Here is a 19,024-nt window from a genome sequence, read left to right on the forward strand (position 1 = left end):
AGCCGACGACTCCCAGAACTCTGGGAGCTTCAAAGTTACAGCATTTGTCACCATAGTCATTCGGTGTGTCTCTGGAATGCGTCCAGCAGACAAACGTCGGGGTCACCAGTGTGGAAATTGCGATATTAGAAAAGAAGTGTCAATTTCTCACTTTGACAATGCAATGGAGTGTCGTTTATTGAAACACTCAAGGTAGAAATAAAACAAGAATGGCACTCCCCAACAGATAAACAAACCGAGTCGGCGTCCTTAAAGGGGCCGCGTTGCTAATACTCTAACAAGGTAACACATTAAACATGTCGTGTGGAACTCACATCAGATCAGAGGAAAATGCCAACGTAGCTGAGCAAGGCAAACAAGGCATCAGAACAGAGTAAAAAAACCAACGTTGCAAGCAAGACATGGTATGGTGAATTATGTCCATAATAGATGTCCACTACCGAATAACCATAGTATTTTACGGAATGAAGCTAAGGTTGTTTGGGATAAGTTATTTTGGGTGTGATTGTGTTTGAATCAAGCCATTTTGAGAAGTAATAAATGTTTTTCATCTTCAGGTACAAGGGGCTGAGCACGAGGCTAATGATGACGTGTGATTGTAGAAAGGGGTGCTCTCTTACCCCTTTTCCACCAAATCAGTTCCAGGGCTGGTTCGGGGCCAGTGCTGGTGCTGGTTCACAAGTCGTTCAACTTGCGAGCCAGCTGAGAAGCAGTTTGCTTTTCCATAGCTCGCAGTGCTAAGGGAAGCCACGTCATTACGTCACTGTATATGTCAGTTACGTCGCTACATTTGCATAAACCTTGGCACGAATATCGAAGCAAAAACAATACGGAAGAAGCAGCAGCAGCAACAACAACAATAATAATAATGGATGACTTCGTGTTTGTGCAGCTGCTGCTTCTCATCGCTTAAAAATGTCAATCTTTCGCAGTCTTGTTATTGTTGCTGGTCTTAACAACTCCGCCCCCCCGCTGACATAAGTGGTTCTTTCCTCTGGCCCAGCAAAGAGTTGGTGCTAGCCTGGAACCAGTTTTTCTGACCGCAGAGCCAGTTCTTTGTCAGTGGAAACAGAAAACCCAGTTCCAAACTAAGCACTGGCCCCGAACCAGCCCTGGAACTGCTTTGGTGGAAAAGGGGCATCTGAGGTCACAGTCACACTGGGAAGTTTGGTCAGTTTACTCCATTGGTTTGGTTTGTTTGTAGTGGTGTGATCATTGATTAAATCACATGTGTGAAGATATGTGATTTACATGCCTGGACTGTGAACTTGAGTACATTTACAAGCCTGGACCATGAACTTGAGTATATTTTGGTGTGAAAGCCATCTGTTTTATATCCATGTTTTACTTGTATGGTGTTTATAATGCAGATCAGCACTTAATCCATGTTTTACATATATGGTGATGTATACAATGTAGTTCAGCACTTTGAACATTGTTGACATTGTTTAACTTTTTTTGCACTGTTCATTATTGCACTGTGCCAGAAATTTTGTGAGCTGATACCAATTACCAATGTGAAAATAGCTGATCTACAAAGTCACGTTCATATGTCAATAAAAGCATTGTGTGATTGAAGATTTTTCTTAATATTTGTCTTCCCATCTCATCATCTCTAGCCACTTTATCCTTCTACAGGGTCGCAGGCAAGCTGGAGCCTATCCCAGCTGACTACGGGCGAAAGGCGGGGTACACCCTGGACAAGTCGCCAGGTCATCACAGGGCTGACACATAGACACAGACAACCATTCACACTCACGGTCAATTTAGAGTCACCAGTTAACCTAACCTGCATGTCTTTGGACTGTGGGGGAAACCGGAGCAAACCCACGCGGACAACATGCAAACTCCACACAGAAAGGCCCTCGCCGGCCCCGGGGCTCGAACCCAGGACCTTCTTGCTGTGAGGCGACAGCGCTAACCACTACACCACCGTGCCACCCTAATATTTGTCTTATTAATGCTAATGAAGCAAGGTTGGGGGTTCACGTCAGATGATTGTTGTACATATCTGGACTACATCCAGCCCTGATCCAGCACTGATTCAACTCATATCCGTACCTGATTTGGGCAGTGCAGAGAGAGGTTTTTAGTGATCCGTGCCGGACCTGGCCCACATCTGTTCCAGATCCAAAAATTGTATCTGTGCCGGATAGCAAAAGTTATGTGGGACGGATCCATTTGCTGTATTCAGACCGGACTTTGGGGTACATCCGGTGCTGATCCAGCTCAGATCAAATTGCTATCTGGGTGGGCTCAAACTCAGGACCTTCTTGTTGTGAGGTGACAGTGCTAACCACTACACCACCATGCCACCCAAGTGATAACATTTAAAGTTAATTTGAATATATTTCAAAACTGTAGAGCACAGGATTTAAAAAAAAAAAAATGTCATGTCCATCACAATGGACATCAGGTCTGGAAAGACAATAGCAGGCACTTGATGATTTAGTATTAGTATACCATACCAGGCTGTGAATTTCTCTAAGCATTTCAGAGTTACTATGTAGTTTGACAATAAGTTAATCATCATCAAATTAATTTTTCTAATGTACTTTTAGAGTATAAAGTCACAGACTTTCTTGAACTTCTGATAAATGGAGAACTACCCAAAATTGACTGCTTGGATTCAGGAAATGAAGCAGATGAGACCAGGAGTATGGTAGTGGGATAGGCTCTAGCTTGCCTGCAACCCTGCACAGGATAAGTGGTTACGGATAATGGGTGGATGTTTTATTGACTTTAGAGAAGGACAATGACAATGGAGAGGTTCCAGTTAGCAGCTGAGATTGAGGTAGAAGGCAGTGTAGTGATAGAGGAACATGAGGATCTAACAGTTACCAGGAAGGAAGAGATTAAATCATGTTGTAGGCCATTCACTACCATCCTGGATCTCCTTCATTTCCAAATGAATTTGGTCAAATGTCTTGTGAGAGTGGAAAAACCAGTGGGAACAAAACATGGAAGGCCCAGCATGTCTCCTGAGCCAGTTCATGTCCATCAACCCAAAGCTGTTTCAAAGCAGCTCATCGAAAATGAGTTAATGAATGATAACACACACACACACACACATCCATCCATTATCTGTAGCCGCTTATCCTGTACAGGGTCGCAGGCAAGCTGGAGTCTCTCCCAGCTGACTATGGGCGAAAGGCGGGGTACACCCTGGACAAGTCACCAAATCATTGCAGGGCTGACATATAGAGACAAACAACCATTCATACTCACATTCACACCTATGGTCAATTTAGAGTCCCCAGTTAGCCTAACCTGCATGTCTTTGGACTGTGGGGGAAACTGGAGCACCAGAGGAAACCCACGCAGACACTGGGAGAACATGCAAACTCCACACAGAAAGGCCCTCATTGGCTGCTGGGCTCAAACCCAGGACCTTCTTGCTGTGAAGCAACAGTGCTAACCGCTACACCACCATGCTCCCCCCCCCACACACACACACACACATTCAAAATCTTTAGTTCATATCTGATCATTTGATGACATGATTACTAAAATAATGTGGCAATTCATTTTGAAGGTTTCTTGATATTTTATGTTCATTTAGTCCTGGTGTCCATTGTAATGGACATGAAAAAATGAATAAACACATGAGTTGGCAAAAAAAAATATTCAGACTTCATTTCTACATTGAAAAAGAGTAAAAATCAGCTGTGTAAATTTTTTTTTTGCTCAGTAGGAAAAAAAAAATCAGGTCTGTAGGGCTTAACAACTGAAAGCCATTAAACTGTTGGTTCATATTCATCACGATCACTGTGTCCTTAATTTTACTCACTGATGGAATAAACTATGGTTTAGGAACTTGCTGATTTGGCTTCTCCCCCCCCCCCCATTTAATGTCAGTTTCCACTGCTGGCAAGTGGCTTTATTTGATAATGGGCATCTGCAACAGTGAGCCCACTCAATCTCAGGTCTTCAGATTGCACCTCTCCCCATGTTTTATGGGGCCTTCCCCATTTTTTGCACTCATCCACCTGGAAAACTGATATCTCACTTATCCAGATATCACTTCTCTGGACATGGCCAAACCAATGTAGGTGCCTACGTCTTAGAACAGTTTCCTTGATTAAAAAAAAAGATAACTAACTAATTAATGCAAGTATCACTTACTTTTGTTGATGTTAGTTATGGTGTATTAATGAGAAAGTACATGGTTCGTTCATGTCAACTAATGTGCTTGAATGTGTCTGAACCTGAATGTAAAGTGATACTAAAGGTTTTACAATCAGAGAACAACTGGAAGTGCTGTAAATATTAACATTTCAACAGGAGCAAATATTGTTCTTGCAAGTAAATAGAACTGTTTCTATCCTGGCTGCAGTTTAAGAACATAAGAATACACATGCAAAAGCTGAGTTATTTATTTATCCATCCATCCATTATCCGTAACCACTTATCCTGTACAAGGTCACAGGCAAGCTGGAGCCTATCCCAGCAGAGTATGGATGAGAGGTAGGGTACACCCTGGACAAGTTGCCAGATCATCACAGGGCTGACACATAAAGACAAACAATCATTCACACTCATGGTCAATTTAGAGCCGTCAATTACCCTAACCTGCATGTCTTTGGGGGAAACCGGAACACCCGGAAGAAGACCTTGCAGTCACAGGGAGAACATGCAAACTCCACACAGAAAGGCCCCTGTTGGGCACTGGGCTTGAACCCAGAACCTTCTTGCTGTGAGGCAACCACTACACCACCATGCCATCTATCTATCTATCTATCTATCTATCTATCTATCTATCTATCTATCTATCTATCTATCTATCTATCTATTAATTAATTAGCCCACCATGCCAGTTAATTTCAAGAAATCTATTACTCTAAACGAGTAATAGATTTCTAAGCAGTCCATGTCTACTTTTGTGCCAGCATCCATCAGACTATTGAACAAACAAAAAGACCTCTCTCACACGCACACACACCACTATTTTTTAAGCTTTTTAGGTATTTCTATTTTGATTGAGTGTTCATTGTGGGCATTAGGGTGATAGTATGTATGTATGAAGTTCTTTTGATCTATTACTCTAATTTCCAAGACTAAGGATAAAATAACATGTGCCCCCCCCCCCAGTTATTCCACATATTAATAATAATTCTCATCTACAAAACTTTTTTGAGGTCTTTGTCACAGCATTTTCACCCTTGAATCATGAGCCAAGATGACTCTTTCTTGTCTTGTGTCCTTTTTAGTGGTTCGATCAAATCTGCCCTTGAATACTGTGCTTTACAGACAAATGCATATATTTTTACCTCCCATTGTGTGTAAATGATAAAAATGTCATTGCTGTTATCTTTTAATAGATTTGTTTTAATCATTTTAATCAAATCAAAAGAAAAAAGTCATTAAGTATCTTAAACTATTAGAACTTCAGTAACTGCAGAATATGTAGTAGAATGTATAATAGTCCAACATACAGCCAAGTGATGCATTTTTTAGTTCCTTGGAATATTGTGTAAAATAAATATTTTTCAAGACACTAGATGGCACTGTTTGCTCAGCAATGTCGAGGAAAATACTTCCTCCACACAGTACAGGCAGTGCAATAATTGTCTAACAGAGCGGAAGGCGCCATTGCTGTTATCTTTTAATAGATTTGTACATGGGAGGAAAGCAGGTGCCTCTTGTTAATGTGTCCAATTGGCCGAGTTGCGTATGGAATGTGGCGCATCCATCAATGTCTGCTGCAGTGACACCCTGTCATCCGCCCTGAGCAGCCGTCGAACAGATGAGGCTCCTCATTGAGTGCATTGCATACTCGACACAGTGTGCACACACTGAACACACACTCATGCACACAACTTTCATATACACACTTATTTCTTTCTTGGGGAAATTGTGTTGTCCCATAGTGGTGGTGGTAGTTTGGTCATGTGAAATTCACATGAAGTCTGAAATAATTATCTTCATTGATATTGTTGCAAGAGTGCATGCATATCTATGAGAAGTGTCAACAGTATGAGTAAGGCCTGCTATCCTGATCCAGATAATAGTTATTCACGAATGGTGAAACTACATTTGGAAAACCTGCAGGTCTATGTACATGATATGAGGATTTTTGAAAGAACATTTTGTGCCTGTTTTGCCTCAGGTGAGCTGCTTTAATTCAGAGTACTTCACATTAAGTTCTCCTCCTCATGATTTTCCTTGGATTTGTGATAAACCACAAAACTCTCCTGAACATCCTCCCATCAGTATTGCAAAAAATTCTATTATAATCCATCACAAGATCATTTTTTTCTTTGCACCTGGTGTGTGTAGACTGGCCTTTTAGTGTAGAAGACCTCTCTTTCTCCACACTATATGTACTATATGTACTAACACCCTGTGAGGAAAGCTTTTACTGTGTTAATACATTGTTAGGGCTGTTTCACTCAGAGAGGTCAATATCAGTACCACTTAAGAACAAGGGCTTGATTTGTGCAACCTCTACCTTACCTTCTCGTATCTCCCTGAGGCCCATCTGGCCCACATTTCTGTCTTTCTACGGCTCTAGAAGTATCAAAAGTTATTTTTGGTCACCACTGATTACTTAAATGTGGGAAACTCATTTTGATAAGGCAAAATGTGACATACTAACACAGTGGTTCTTGGCCATTGTCATCTATCTATCTATCTATCTATCTATCTATCTATCTATCTATCTATCTATCTATCTATCTATCTATCTATTTTCTTTTTTTTTTCCTTCAGGCTGAAGCCATTGAGTACAGGTTCAGTGATTGTTTTAGGTGTTTGAAAGCAACAAAGGAGCTGAGGTCAGAGTTCCTCCCAAGTCTCCTCATATAATGTGGTCCTTTTTCTCAAGAGCATGTAGGTAATTGTAAACGTCAAATCTCCTTGAGGATCTTTGTATTGAAAATAACACATGCACTGTGCTGTCACTGTGGTCTGAACACGTCTTTGTGGGGTTTCCCTTCCTTCATGTGTACTTAAGTGCATGTATGCAGGTAAAGTCAACATTCACAGTGAATGGCCAGGAGTGCTAGTAATATAACACCACCACTTAATTTCTGTGGGTATCGATTTAGTTGAAATGGAAGTTAGCCCCCCCCAAAAAAAAAAAAATTACAAAAAAAAGACAATATAGCTGTTACCAGGCTTTGGTGTTGATGTTAAATGATTATCTAAAGTATGAAATCAGATACAAATACTGGACCTTTTTGTTAGCTGTAATAGATATTTATCAAAATGTAGCTGTTTAATTATCTTAGGAAGAAAATGTATAGCTAAAAAAATCAACTGTAGTGCAATAAAAACATTCTATTGATTTCCAGTTGTTGCCTTAAATTATTATTTTTTCTTTTTTTAATTTCCTCAAACAGAAGTTTCAACAATTTCTTTTCACATTACAGATAAAAAGCTCACACAGGCTCAGTGAATGGTTTGATGAATATGAAAGCGATGTAAATGATGGCCTTAGACAGCGTGTTCTACCTCCATCACTGAAACACCAACTGAGGGAATATATTTAGGAAGAATGGTGTTCATCTCTCCAATGAAGTCCCAAAAATTTGTAGAGTTGATGCCAAGGCACACTGAAGCTGTTCTGGTGGTTTGTGGTGGCTCAAAAGCTTAATGACTGTTGCTTACTGTTGCTTGATTTTTTCCTTTAATTTATCACTTGTCTGTAGATATGAGTTGTAATCAGGCTAAGAGACTATGCCAAACCTTTAGCTGGTGATTCATGTTCTCTGTCTAACTCAGGGAAATTAAAGTAATGGTCCACTATTTATTTAGAAATGTTTTTCTCTAGTATTAGCTATTTGAAAGAAGCAATGAAAGAGCAGCATGGGGAGAGATCCTTGCATCTCCAAGCTAATTTGGTTGTGCAGGTTGAGTGCTCAATTTTGCACTCACTTGCTTTGCGAGGTTAATCGTGGGACAGCAGTGTTTATGTTACAGTAATATGGAATCGACTCCCCTGCTGCATCTAGCCAGCTCTGAAATATGTGCTCGAAACCCCCCAAACTCCCTTGCTTCCCGAAAGGAGGGGGGAGGCCAAAGAAGAAAGACAGACAAACGAAACGTGGAACAAAAGACAGAGGCAAGTCGTGCCAATTAGTTGCTAATGAGACAAGCTCATGAGGATTTCCAAGCCCACAACGTGTTAACGTTTACCTCGGCTGTCTCTGTAGCTCTGCTATGGAAACATACTAAAAGAATGTCTTTGCTGTGATTGCTTACATATGGCTGCGGGGCTTTCGCTCTTGAGAGGTGAACAGGAAGGAACGCCTTACTTATGGTCAATGTAAAACCAGCAAACCGACATGCGGAGACCGCTTCTTTCTGTTTTTCTATCTTTCTCCAGTGCCCCCCCCCCTTCACCTCACTCTCTCAAAAGTGCCCTCAGTGGAATGAGGGAAAGGGAAACACAGTCACATAGCATACGCTCTCAATTTTCTCAGAGTGGTGAGCCGGGAGAATATATAATAACTGAAAAATAATATGTCAAGAGAATAAGCAGCACTCCTTTCTGCCTAGGATTTTGTGAAGCATTTATCAGGAAAGTGTGACTAAGACCTGGAAATGAATTTTTTTTAAATATGTCTCTGAGGCCTGGCATGGACTACATCATAGTGCTTCAGTGTTCTAGTTTCAAGAATATCAGTTGATTTATATGCTTTTGTCTCTGCTACCTTAAGACCACTGTTTATCACAGACTTAAACACAGGTGACCCTACTGATATATAGCACACAGAACACTAGTTTATCCCTGCAGCAATAATGACTGAATTGAATTGGACACATTAATTGTATTTTGTGTTGGGGAGCTGTGTATATTGTGTGCATTAAATAACTTTGCCACTGGACCTATCACTGATAAGATTGGAATGCCAGTGGTTCTCCCTGGGATTGCTTTTATTAAGCCTACTTCTGTCTGAACAAATTCATAAATAATTAAATAAACAGTGAAAATATTATTACTTTTGGCAGCGAGCTTGTTTCACATTTCCTGTTGGCCCATGTAAGGTTCTATCTAATTAGCTTTCTAAGGAGTCGTCCTGCTTTCTGTGAATTGAGTTTCCTGAGTTAGGGAGGTTCTCTGAGAGCTGTTTTTCTTATTGATTGAACAAACACAGAAGTAGGGACTATACATTGGAACATTTCCAAAAAAAGATGTTTTACATTTTGACCTGTTTATTTTTATTTCATCTTTATTGTTACTAATGCCAGGATTTAGTTAATCATGACATTTCGTCAAAGTCATAAATCTTTCTTTGGTTGAAACTTTCTCATCTACCATTCAGTTAGTAAAACCTGTGACTTAGGCCTTCGACCTCACTCACACATGCTTAACACCCCCACCTTAGGGTCCCACCCGATCCACCTTCTCCCTTTCAAAGGCGGTTGTTAAAACCTTGTGGCACATTAACGGAGGCTGAGGGCACTAGGTAACCCCTATGTTTTATTTGTCTCTTTAAGAAGACTGTAAACCTTGAGCTCCAGGAACAACCTCTGGCACCCGGAGCTCCCTTCGTGCTCCTTCTCCTCATTAGAGCTTTTGAAAAAAAAGGCCTTGTTCAAATGGCTTCTTCCTCTGCGATGCGTTTACTGTTAATTAGTTTGCTTTGTAAGGTTAGACGTGTGGACGAAACAACTTTGAAAGTGTTTGGCGGCCATCTGTGTGAGTGCGGCACTAACTACGTACAGATGGGCCGCACTCAAGACAGGTTGCTTCTAAAGGGAAAAAAAGCAGTGAGACAGTTTTGGTTATTTTAACAAGATTTATGGCCTGACTCGCAGGTAACCATTTCAGCCATAATGATGATTGTTAGTCATCTGTCAGGGGAAAAAAAAAAGTAAAAGCTGTGATCGAAGCCAAACATGGACTGAGCAAAATTGTCTTTTTCATGCATAAATCATTTCAGAGATATATTCCTTAAACAGAAAAGTGTATTTAATGTGTTATTTGTTAATGCAGGTTGCTATTTTTACCAAGTGAAAATGATGGTATGTTGTGCTGTGGCACATATTGAATCAATTGCTTGGCATTAACTTGGAGTAAAAATGCTTCATTTGGCCATGTTAAAATGCCATTACTTACTCAGTGAACCAGGTAACTCAAGAAAAAGGTAAGATTGTCAGGTAATTGTTTGACAAGGTCACAAAATTAGCAAACATAATCAAATAAGGGCACTGACATTGTAATTTATGCCCTTTCTCCATGGTAGAGCTAGACGTGCTGTTTTCTGGCTGTAAAAATTCCCATGGGTGTAGGAATGAAATGTTGGTTTTGCGAAATAATATAGTAAGTTAGAATTGTTAGTTCATAGATGAAATAAAATATGAAATATTTACAAAAACTGCTACTACTACTACTACTACTACTAATAATAATAATAATAATAATAAGTATAATAAGTATAATACATATAATTTATCAATATAAATATATAATTCAAAATTAAATTTAAACTAAAAAATATGAGAAAACAGAAGGAGATGTGACTATGTACAGGCTGGGATTGAAAACAATACAACACACACAATGTCAGCAGACATAGCTGAATAAGATTATACATTATGGCAGGGTTTATTATTATTATTATTATTATTATTATTATTATTTAAGCAATCTTAGTTTCTTCTGCCCAATGTGAATCTGGTGAAAACTTGTCTCATTTATTTTTCTTTTTTTTTTTTATCAGTGTTAAAACTGATCTCTCCAGCAATTAAAAAAAAGAACAGAATTACTGTTGGTTCATGACCACGTGTGTTTTGAGAGTTAGTGTGACTTTCAAGCTTTAACTGTAGCTTCGTTCATTCTAAATAAACTTTAAAAATAGCTTTATATTATTCTAGTTTTAAAAGCTGTTAAAGAAGAATGTGTTTTTCTAGTCTGCTTTAGTTATATCTTGTTTTTCTTGCATTAGACAACTTCACTGACACTTCCTGCTTTGGCATGTAAACAACTAAACAGCCACTAAAGCAAGTAAACCTTCTGACCTTTTTTTTTTTTTATTATTTTATAACTTAATAAGGCTTATACTAGAGAAAGCTTTATTAACATGCTGGATCAGTCAGATAGCTTTTCACAGAGGAGTCATGAGTGGCTATATTTGAGCAAAGGAGAAACTGTCAACTCAGCGAAAGTCTTCACTAAAGGGATGGGTAGAGCATACTGTGGATAAGGAGCTAAAATAGAAGCTGCATGTTTTTTTGTAAACATTGACAAAAAGCTGTTTCTAATGTTTAAGGAAAAAAAGAGAAGTTTTAAATGTTTGCTATACAATGTTGGGTGAATATTTTGAGTAGTCATGAGATTAACTTTTGACGATTTTAATTTTAATGAAATCTTAATTAATTTCTTGCATTTTCTGTATATGTATTTATTTATTTGCACTGATTACAAACATATTCAGAAATCTGTTAATATTATACATTCTCTACTGTTGTTTTGAATTTATTAATTAAAAGCTATTCTCTCTCTCTCTCTCTCGCAATACCTTTTCTAATTCAGACACTGAAAATATATTATCTAACCAACAATTTTGTAAAAGAAATTATAAGGCTTTTTTTTCTCTACACTGGTCGTCTTGATTAGCCCATAGCTCGTGCTTTATAAAACAATCCCGTCTCTCCCCTCTGCTCAGCTCTTTCCTGTGCTTTTCTATTTTTTTCTCAAGGTTTTATTTGGAAATGGTTCCCAGGTGTTCGATAAGACTATACTGGACATGACAGCAGTGCAATCAAGTGTATAAATTTAATTGCAGACTCATTTGGGGCCGTTTATTAGTCAGTTAGGGGCACCCCGCTCCACTTGAACCCTGTTATTGTGTGCCTGAACATCTGTTTGGCTCTTTTTAACTATTTGTTTCATTGCATAGTTTTACAAACGCGTGCCTTTAATGGTTATGCTGTATTATAGCTAAGGCATGATGGGCTTTAGTGTGATTGTTGCATTTTGAAATGCATTTTATGTTATTTAAAGATATTTTCCGAGTCTACATGTTGGACTGCTTAACATAAGTACATGAGTTTCTTACGTTTAAGGGATATGGTGTAAAGCACAAACTGACTACATATCACATGATTGCCAATGATACCGAAATTAAAAAAATGGATTAAAAAAAAGTTTTCCAACACTCCTGCAATATGTAGCAAATTTAAACACAACCAACAAAGAAACTGCCTCTTCTGAATGAATGTTGATGCTCATTCATTTTATCAAATGTCACACCCCCATCATCTTGATAAAAACAAGATGTCTATAATAGTGACAAGTGTGGGTCAGTCACTATCCTGCATCATGAATCCTACCTCATGGTCCTGTATACAGGCTTTGTCTTGGCTTTGTTGAAAACACAGACTGGCTGCACCCCATTAATAAAAGCCACAGAGCACAGTGTTAATTGTTCCCATGCACAAGGCCCAGAAAATCCGATAAATCAACTAGCTAATTGCAACAAATTGTGTCCTGACATTAAGCTATGATTCCACACCAACAAATATTCATCAACAGTGCGAGCAGCCCATAAAACACCAAGCTGGCCATTTCCCAATCCCCCTATATATTTCCCATCACAATCTTGCCATTAGTCATCCATATTGTTTATCATAACTGATGGAATAGGATTGCCATATGGACCAAGGCCAAGAGTGTGTTAAAAGTGTGCTAATGCTCTGCAAGAAACTAAACAAGTCTCAAATGATCAATTCGCTTCTTAAACACTGATTTTATTCTCAAGTGCCACTGAAGTTGCTATTAATTTATTATTCAATGGCAACAGTTATGACTAGCTCATCTGCTTGAATACTCTCAACAGTGCTATTTTAGAAATGTCAATAGCAATCCTTGTTTGTTTTTAGCACAGGTTCAAAAAGCTTACTTTTTTCCTCAAGTGTGCATCAAAGGCTAAATATGTCTTAGCAAAGGTCAGGGCTCTGATTTGTTATGGGATTGTTTGCAAGGAATTTTGATTCTCTGCATTGATCAGTTTCCCACTGGCGACACGTGTGTAAATCGATGGCGTATGAAGAAGAGCCCTCCCAATCTACAGGAAGAGAGAGAGGGTATGGCATGATAAATCCTGCATGCTGCCATTTTGAGCCCCCTCCACCTTTTGGATGTGAGCCAGCTGATAGATCACAGTACACTGCCCATGCTGTTTGGGTGCAGAAAAAAGAAAAAAATTCCTCCCACATGCTAGCACTCTTTAGCATTGATGGCTTATTACAGGGTGCTGTGATTTGGCTGGATGTGTTCAAGGATCTCCTGTGCAGAGGAAAAGGTCAGCAGCTTTTAGCCGTGGCTCTGCTGGAATACTAATACTGTCCTTATTCAAATCATGCGCTACAGTGCTTATTAAATAGATGGGCTGCGGTGCTTTAATTTAATAGTGCCGACGAGAGGCCACAGCTGCAGTCAGAGCTAGATTAGGTGCTTCTAGACCTAGAGATCAAGCAGGAGAGGAGGAGCAATTCCACTGAATAAAATAGTGATGTACAAAAAGAACACGCATAATCCAAACCAGGGGAATTCTCCAGGATCTCATCCTTTTCCATTTCCTCTCTTTCTTTCCACAAACATTAGGAATTGATCCACTGAGTGCTTGGCTGGGCTATTAATGTCGTTTAAAGCGTGCCTGTTAAAATCGAATGCTGTGGTTTCATCGTCTTGCATTTGCAGCATGGTCTCGTACGTCTCCATTTCAAGATGGTCCCCTGTCGCTGGTTTCATTTGATCAATACGCTTGTCTGTGAAACAGGTCACAAGTTCACATCAACAGTGAAATGTCTTAAATGTCCCTGGTGCATTTTTTTAACCATAACACACGTACACAGAAACTGCAATGTAGCTGTGTGATTCTTATTGCACATTTGTGTTTTCTTCAATAATTGATAAAACAGCCATTCATCTTTCTTGTGAAATAGCATTATATACCACTGTAAAATAGTCCAGGATTATCACACAGTGATGTCACGTGGATTAATGAATTGTTATGTCTTATTAGAACACTGTACTTTGTTTTAGCTGAAACTGAGTTGAGTGTGTAGGGCTGACTTCTGCTTTCTGATGGTGGCAATATGGTGATAGATACAATAAACCTGCACAAACATTTGTCTCCCTGTTAGTTTGCCAAGTCATCTAGTACAGCGGACTATAAACAAGACACACACATTTGTCTACCTACCCTAAAGAGGAGCTTCTTTGACCCAAATTATTAATGCAATGCCTGCACCAAATTCTAAGCCTGACCTTTGTTTTGTTTTAATAAAAGCTGCAGTTTGTGTACTAAAAAAAACCCCAAACTGTTTTCCTTGTGAGAACCAGCCAAATGTCCACACAAGGTGAAAGCTGTCAGATATTCCTATAATTTCTATAATCGTGAGAATATTTGGTCCCTACCAAGATATAAAAGCATTTTACATGTACTAGTGTGTTAAGAGTTTTTAAAAGTAGATTTCTGAGAATCCCGCTAATATTCATCAAGCATAGTTGCAAATGATGATTCTGTGTGTGCGTGTGTTTGTGTGTGTGGGGGGGATTCCAGGGACCCTGGCAAGAAGTGCTATTGATAAATGTGGCCTACTGTACAGCAGGTTAAGAAAACAGACTCTCCCCTGAGTGAGCTGTGGAGTCAGGATCGATAAGGTGCTGGAATTCCACCTGACATTCAGAGAGAGTGATCATACAACACCAGCATTACGTTGCATGTCATTCTGCTTCACCTGCAGCATGTCACAGACCATAAGAAGGAAAAAAAAGAGGAAACCAAATAAATATGTGGCGTTAACTTTAGAATGTAATTCTCACAATTAAAGCCACTCTTGAATATAGAAACTGGATCATGTTTTGAGAGTCCAGGTCTATATTTCACAGGTCTTGCCTAAATATAACAAATACAAATAATATATTTAAGGGGCATGAAGTAATATTAACATTTGAATATAAATATCATTTAAGATACTGATTATTGGTAGTATTGGAAGGTAGCCGAACATCAGAGCCCTGGTTTTGTCCCAAAACTGCAAAATGAAATGTATTAATATAAACCTTGGGCTACAAATTCCAGTTCTACACTGTAGAGGAAACCTGATGGAAAAACAGAGGTCCTGTTAAAAAAAAAAAAATCAGGGTTATTCATTGTCTTTTATTCCCACCTACTGATAATGGTGGGGTTATTTCCTGTGGCTATTAGGGACAATACTGTAAATTCCATTGTGCTGGTTATTCATTGTTTTACTTCTTGATGTGGGAGTGTGTGTTTGGAAAGGCAAGGCAATACATAATGGTTCAGTGATAAGAGTCCACATTAATTCTATTGTCTCAGCTTTCCTTATTACACATCCAGTTTTCCTTCACAATGTGCCTCTGTGTGTGTGTGTGTGTGTGTGTGTGTGTGTGTGTGTGTGTGTGTGTGCGCGTGCGTGCGTGCACACACGCACTTGATTCTATGACCCAGTTGTTTTTAGATATGATTACATTTTTGCAATTTTCACTTGTGACTGACAAAAAAGAACAATTGCCCTTTTTTTTGGGGGGGGGGGGCATATTTTATTGTTAGTGTTCAAATAGAGGAAAATTTTCAGAAATAATAATTATATTATATTATATTATATTATATTATATTATATTATATTATATTATATTATATTATATTATATTATATTATACACACACACCATAATACAGAAGGTATTAAATATATAGACAGACATGAAATAATCCATATATAAACAAGCAAATGGTGGCTCTGGGTCTCTTCCCTTCCTCTTGTGCTACGTGTTTTCTCTACGTCATTACCATAAGATAACAGTGTGAACTCCTTCCTGCCACCTTGCTGTCCTCTAGGCCATAAATCAGAGTGACTATGTCATCATGGTGAGACGCTGCAGAGCTCAGTGTGGCGGCGGCTGGCGTTGCTGGTGTGAAATCACTTGACCCTTCAGCATTAACCTGTCCTTCACCAGTCCTCATTCCTCCTCAAGCCTGAGAACAAAAGAGGGACCCTATTGATTAAACAGCCCAGTACACACTTGATATTACACACAAGCTTATGTTCCTGTAACTCTGTGTGTGTGTGTGTGTGTGTGTGTGTGTGTGTGTGTGTGTGTGTGTGTGTGTGTACATGTGTGTGTACATGTGTGTGTGTGTGTTTGGGGGGAGAGTAGGGTGACCACTGGGTCTCTAGTGGGAGCAGTGTTTTGTCATCCTGAGCGGTGTTTACTTTTTCTCTCCTCCCACACACACACACACACACACACACACACACACACACACACACACACACACAGCTCCCCATGGAGTGGATCGATAAGTGCGGTGGTGATGTGGTGTGAGGAGTGTGAGCTCTGGAGGGTGTGTGTGTGTGTGTGTGTGTGTGTGTGTGTGTACAGAAGAGGTCTGGGGTTAGCATCCATTCTCATCACCTCTGCTCTGTGTGTGTCTGCAGGCTAATTCTCTCTTTACCCATGTTGGCACGGCCCTGTAACTGAAACTGGCAATTATTTTATGCTTTTTCTGTTTAGTTTATTTAATTTATAAGTTGACTGTAATTAAAATGTGGATTTATTTATTGAAATAAGTAATTCGCAAGCATGGAAATGCTTTTAATAACATAATAAAATCAAAAATAAAAAAGCTAAATAAAAAGACAATTACTATAATAAAATGCATAATAGCTGAAGTAATTGCAATGTATATCGACTCATAAATCAAAATTACTCCACATTTTCTCAAAACATTTTGTTTAAATGTTAGAAGTTTGTTGATTTTACTTTTCAAAATTGTCCTGTGTGTAACATGTAAGAGATTATTGTATTATAATTTAAATTATATTGACTATATTTTTTAATAATAATAATAATAATAATAATAATAATAATAATAATAATAATTACTATTTATATTTAAGACATTTCTAAGTTAGGATCATTTTTTTGATGAGAGTTTTCACATTTTGTGTGTTTCATGAGAGAGAGAGAGAGAGAGAGAGAGAGCAAGGATGCAAGTTCCAAGCTTTTATTGTTTTCTTCTAACATGGAAAAGTCCTTGCTAGAACAGCCACATCTCTGTCACGTTCCAGTGGCCGGAGAAATAGAGCGTGTGAGTGAGCCCCTGTCCCACATGACCAAACACTCTTTTATTCTTGCCTTTCTCCTCCCTATCCATCCCCCCATATTTATCTCGCCACTCCGTCATGTTCCTCACCCCAGTAAAATAATTAATTACTCCGTCCTGAGATGATTTATAGTTTTACTGACATAATTAATGATACACATCAATTTTCCTGCTTAATTGAAGGAGCTCCAGAGCAAGACTTGTACAGTTAAAGGTTTGGGAAAAGAGAGCATAAAAGAGTGCTTTATTAAAACTCACTTTCTCTCAGTGTTAACATCTGTACCTGGCAAATTTTAATAGTTTGCGAAGATCTATAATCTTGTTCAATAAGCATTAGATAAACATTTAGACACATGTTTTGTTGTATGCACACACTTGCATGCAGATGTACTGCACTGTACATTTATGTGTATGTCTATAGCTATGTATGATTCATGCTGCTGCATGGCAGGCATATATAATTCCTTCACTACCCCCAAGACTATAGACAACAAGGTAGAACATGAATATTTAATTTGCTGGGAGAAAGTGTAGGATATACTGTCATACTCTGCATTTTAAACAGGCAGGCCTCACTGAGCCAGGCAGAATTCTGGGAAAATTTCTCCTCCATCAATTTGACTAGGACTAATATAGTTCTCTGTATAATTTGGCTGCAAGAATTATAGTTTCACTTTACAGTGGAGAAGTGAAAATATTCCACACCAATATTTAACCACACCAATCCTTTCTCAGATAACATTTGTTAAGATAGCTAATTTAATTAACACACACACACACACACACACACAAATACACACGGTACCAGTCAACTGAACCAAATTTGCAGTGATTAAAATCAACTTACTGACTTATTCATGCATGTATACCATCTCTGAATATGAGTAACTTTCTCCATGTGAATACTTACAGTACAAGTCAAAAGTTTGGACACCCCTAATCATTCATAGGTTTTTCTGTATTTTGACTAATTTCTACATTGTAGAACAATACTGAAGTCATCAAAACTATGAAGTAACATCTCAAACATCAAGGGAATTATGTGGTAAACAAAAACTTGCAAAAAAAAAAAACAGTATGTTTCATGTTTTAGATTCTTCAAAGTAGTCACTTTTACCTTGATGACACTTTACACAGTATTGGTATTATATTAACCAGCTTCATGAGGTAGTCACCTGGAATGTTTTTCACTTAACAGGTGTGCCTTGTCAAAAGTTACTTAATGCAATTTCTTGCCTTCTTAATGTCTTTCTCTTCTTAATTAGATCAAACAGTAAATAATAATAATAATAATAATAATAATAATAATAATAATAATAATAATAATAATACAGTAAATAGCTCTATTCCACAACTGTAGTAATCCATATTATGTCAAGAACCACTCAGCTAAGAAAAGGGAAATGATAGTCCATCATAACTCATGAAGTAAGTGTCTTTTAAGGAATAAAAATAAAGAAAAAACATTGAATTAGGGTATGTTCAAACATTTGACAGGTACTGTGTGTTTATATATATATATATATATATATATATATATATATATATATATATATATATATATATATATATATACACACAGACACACACACAGTGTGTGTGAGGCATGAGCGTATGCGCATGTTAGTGCCATGGTAGTGGTCGACCATCCCTGTTTTGTGATAAATTCTATTATATATGAGAGTGATTGACACGTTTGTTCCTGGACAACTGAACCACAGAATTCAGCAAGTGTGTTATTATGCAGTGCTTCATGTCTCTCCGTGTGTGTGTGTGTGTGTGTGTGTGTGTGTGTCTGTGTGTGTCTGTGTCTGTGGTTGTATGTGTGTGTAAATGGTGTACTTTAAAGGCCCCTTTCGAAGAGCTTCTCTACTATTTGCATGTGAAACATGTTTTTCTGGCCACTATGCTTTTAGAGGTGCATTTCTGTGGCTTGAC

Source organism: Neoarius graeffei, chromosome 24 (assembly GCF_027579695.1).
Source record: "Neoarius graeffei isolate fNeoGra1 chromosome 24, fNeoGra1.pri, whole genome shotgun sequence".
In the NCBI taxonomy this organism is placed as follows: Eukaryota; Metazoa; Chordata; class Actinopteri; order Siluriformes; family Ariidae; genus Neoarius; species Neoarius graeffei.